This window comes from Danio rerio, chromosome 14 (assembly GCF_049306965.1).
Source record: "Danio rerio strain Tuebingen ecotype United States chromosome 14, GRCz12tu, whole genome shotgun sequence".
Classification (NCBI taxonomy): Eukaryota; Metazoa; Chordata; class Actinopteri; order Cypriniformes; family Danionidae; genus Danio; species Danio rerio.
Genome location: NC_133189.1, coordinates 30,602,992 through 30,607,491, shown reverse-complemented (window position 1 = coordinate 30,607,491; position 4,500 = coordinate 30,602,992). Strand labels below are relative to the sequence as shown.

General features: G+C 33.5%; 1 long non-coding RNA gene across 2 annotated transcripts; it reads right to left on the bottom strand.

Annotated features, from left to right (window-relative positions):
* Positions 1 to 518: 518 nt before the first annotated feature.
* On the bottom strand, positions 519 to 4,292 carry LOC137487524 (uncharacterized). Of its 2 annotated transcripts, none has more exons than XR_012389775.1 (7): positions 4,206 to 4,292; positions 3,906 to 3,961; positions 3,438 to 3,497; positions 3,213 to 3,334; positions 2,716 to 2,830; positions 1,948 to 2,059; positions 519 to 1,008 (listed from the first exon to the last, which is right to left on the bottom strand). It is a non-coding gene; the product is annotated as an uncharacterized lncRNA (long non-coding RNA). The 2 variants fall into 2 exon arrangements; XR_011006131.2 differs by having other exon boundaries at positions 773 to 1,008; positions 3,213 to 3,331.
* Between the last annotated feature and the right edge of the window lie 208 nt (positions 4,293 to 4,500).

The following is a 4,500-nucleotide window of genomic DNA, read 5'->3' as shown; positions in this document are numbered from 1 at the left end:
AACAACATCTCTGAATGTAATACGCTCAAATTCAATGCAAAGGGAGACATTTGGCTTTTACAGAGTTAGCTTAGCAAAGCCTACGGAACAAAGTTTAAAGACTACAAAAAAATACAGCTGGGTTAGTGAGAACATAAACGCTTCAGGTTACATCCACTCACCATGCTCATACACCCTGCGCAGCGAAGGGGCATAGCCAGAGGCGCTGTAATGTTATAGCAGAGAAAGTTAAAATGCCGTCCAAACAGCTTCCAGAATTTCTCCCAGTTCAGTGCTAGATTCGGCTATAAACTCCTCAAAGGAGCAGCTTCAACCATAATAGAGGATGCTGTGGATTGAGAGCAACAACCTGCAAGTACACTGTAAACGATTTCTTGTTAAATTAACAGTAAGTTACTGGCAACAATTATCCAGTAGCTGCTGTATTTCATAAAACAGTAACATTACTGTAATACTAATTACTTTAGTATTAGATTTACTGTAAAATGTAATACATCATTTTACTGTTTTCTTTTTTTACTGTAACACCAATTACAGTAGTGATACACATACTGCAAAACTGAAAACAGTATTTTACTGTACATTTTTACCATGCAGAACTACGGTATTTTAACGTTACTTTCATTATTACTGTATAGTATTTTACAGTTATTAAATGTTATTTTATTGTATTTAATAGTGCTACTTTAAAATGAGCAAAAATGTTTAAAAATTGCACAAATGTTATTTTAGCTGTTCAAGAAATACAAGAAAAATTAAAAACTGAAACTTTAACTTCACAATAAAAGTTTATTGTGTAAACCATACTGAAACTGTAGCAATTATTCAATATAACAAAGCAACAGAACAATAATGAACAATTGATATTAAAGCCAGTCAACAATTAATGCATCAAAAAGTATTACAATTTTAAAACAGGTGAAAATACTGCTACAAGAAAGGAAATGAAGGCCAAATGATGTTGTGGAAAAGGGACAGTGAAAAAGGGCAGGAGCACTTCTGATGATCCTGCAAAAATGACAAGTAAAATCAATCACTGGAGTAAAAACTAATCATGCCTCAAATTATTTCATTCATTCAGAAACCAAACACCGTACTGCTGTTTTATATATATAAAACACTGTTTTTTATCATTTTTGTTGGCAAAATACAGATTGTTGTCTATTTACAATTACACTAACGTTAATGGGGAAAAGATCAGTCAACACTAGTCAAGTGTCTACACAGGTATGTAAAAAATAAAGTCTTATCTTAACTTAATGTCTGACTCTGTATAGCTTGAATATCTGATTCCATGACCACACTAGCGCTTCCACGAATTTAAGAGGGGTGAACACAGTTCATTCTGACCTTGAGAGGCTACATATTTAAAATAAATAAATAAAAAAATTTAATTTAACGTGACTAATGTTAATCCAGTACTTTTAAGCTTTTAACATGTAAAAATCTACTTCTAACTTACAGACAAGATTACGTTAGAGAACATGAAAGCCCTGGGTGATTAAAAAAAAAAATAATGCTAATGATAAGTTACTGACATTTGGTTCGCATAAAACAAAGTAATCACTAAGCATTCATTTTTGGCAAAAAAAAAAGAGAGGCGCAGCAACACGATCAAATGTGTTAAAGTTGAGCAGAGAACTGAAGAGTAGTCAAGCAGTCTACTACATGAAATGTTTGTGGAAATATTCTGCAGTCAATTCATATTACTGTATTTCAATATGCAGTGATGGTATGTCAGTGAGACAAATAAATATTATTACACCTCACCAGTGACATTTCCTCAAATTAAATCATCATGACGTTACTGTGCACAGGATCAGTAAAACGTTAGGAATAATTTAAATACCAAATTTTTTAAAACAGTCCCTGCTGATTACAAACTAACATTAAAAATAGGCTTACAGAAATCCTGTATGCATGACAATATGAATATATATTACTCACTGATGTCAAAGCACTTCCAGGTTGTCAGAGATGTAGACAGGACAGAATATGTGCCATCAAATGAGCTCTTGTGCAGTCTTTGTTGGACATCAAGGTAGTATGTTCACCCACACTGTAGTAAAAAAAAAAAAAAAAAATGTTATTTTACATGTTTTTTCCCAGCAGCTAGAGTCATTTGGTTAAGTCAAGTGGTTTAAAATAATTTTATTTATTAAATACTTGCTTTCCCATATATAGATGTAAAAGTAACCAAAATAAATTATTATTATTAAAATGTGTGGGATAATAAGCATGTTTGGTCTACAAAGAGAAGTAAACATTTACTTTAAGCATTGATTCTAATGAATCTATTTCTGAACTACATCCAACCTCGCCTCAGAAACAGCATTTTTGAGCATTTAGATCAGGGGTGCTCAACCCTGCTCCTGGAGATCTACCTTTCCGCAGAGCTCACCTGCAACCTTGATCAAGATTACCTGTCTTTATTTACCAAGTGCTCCTTTAGATACTATTTAGTTTGTTTAGTTGCGTTTGATCAGGGTTGGAGCTAAACTCTGCAGAAAGGTCGATCTCCAGGAACAGGGTTGAGCAACCCTGTTTAAGACAATGAAAAATAAGGCATCTAGATGATATTTTATATTCAATCATTTGTGACATTTAAATGACTTCTATTCAGTATATACATAAAATAAAATTAGAATAAGAATAAAAAACAATACTCTATGTCAAATAAAATACTTCAGATCTAAATAAAGCAGGTGTTTTTACCTAAAGGTTCCTTTCCTCCAGTTAGTTTAGTTGCAGATCCCTCCACATCTGTGCTTTATTTGGTTTTTGACTTAAGAGTAACTGGTGTCACATTCCAGGTCCATCACAGCCTGAGCTAGAAAGACAACATGGCAAAAGACAAGACACATATAAATAAGTCTCAGAATAGAATATTTAAAAGGATAGTTTACTTTTCTGCCACCATTACTCCATGTGTTTTAAATCCATTAAAATTTCTGTTGAACACTAAAGCAGATATTTTGAAGAATGTTAGAAACCAGTAACTATTGACTTCCATATTTGAACAAAATTTCTTTAAAAAAATATACGAGTTTGTGTTCAATGGAACAAAAAAAAAAATCTAACTATTTTGAAACAAGTGGAGGATGCCAAAGATGCCATTATTTTCATTTTTGGGTGAACTGTCCCTTCAATTCAAGTGTCACGCATTACTCATAAAAACTGATGTATCGCTTGAGGAAAACTAAATCAAGTACCTCCTGTGAGCAAGCAGAATCATTATGCCATTGTATTCAGCCAACTGACCCAGCCGAGGCTCGAACCAGCTACCTTCTTGCTGTGAGGCGACAGCACTACCTACTGTGCCACTGCATCGCTACTGGAAGAAGAAAAAGAGGTTGTACATGAAACTCCTCACAACAAATCTGTGAACAACTTGACACTTCAAAATCTAATCAAAATGAGGAAGACATCAACATTACCTTGAATAATCAAGTGAGGAGTGATTGGTAGCATCAGTTTTTCAACATCAAGTGCTGTAGCTGCAAAAAAGATGAATATAATAAGAGTAAAATAAGACTTAACATTTAATAATCTAAATCTATGGTACAACCATACCAATCTGTATGGGGTTCAAATAAATTTGTATACAAATCATTCCCTACACCTAAACACCAAAAATAAAATGTACAATTAATGACACACTAACGTTATACAATAAGCTCATTAACCAGTGAGAAATAGACAATTAATATGAATTATGTTAATATTAACGTTAGCTTAAAAGACATCAACTGAATTTTATTATCAGCTCAATTTAATAAAACAGTTAGACTTGTTTCATTAGTGAGTTTAGTGAATATATTTAGTGAATAACTTACAGTTAACAAATTTAACCATAATGATAACTTAGTCATAATGACCACATGAAGACCAGAGCTTAACGTTACCTTAACGTTAAACGTTTAACTGTTCATGGTGACTTTGCCTTCATCTCTGTGTTTCGCTGAAATAGAGAATTTATTAATGCAGTTAACCCCCAGTCAAAAACTCACTCAAGATAAACTCACTGTACGTTATCTAATACCTCGCAAACACTACAAACACGGTCTGGCGTCGAATAACGTGACATAAGTAACTTACCTACAATTAAAGTAACTTGGTTAATTATTTTAAATTACACACACACTACACGGAAATATACACAAAACAATCCTACAACGAACAGAATTAGACTTTTAAACACTTACCGAGGATGAATTCACTGGAAGAAAAGGCGACAGGTGGATTTCAAATTAGAAGAGCCGTTGCTTGCCTGGTGAAGCTTGAATCGAGTCGGCTCGGTTCTTTGAATCGGCTCCTTTGAACAGTAAAGAGTCGAATCCGCCTAAAACCGATTCCTTTTTGTATATTATTGTAAGACACAACAATGAATCATTACTATTTCGTTATACTGCTCGGCCACACACATTTATACACATATTGCTGAATGTGCTTGTGAACACGTGTGATAAAATAATTCCCGAGCAAACGGTTCAATCCGAT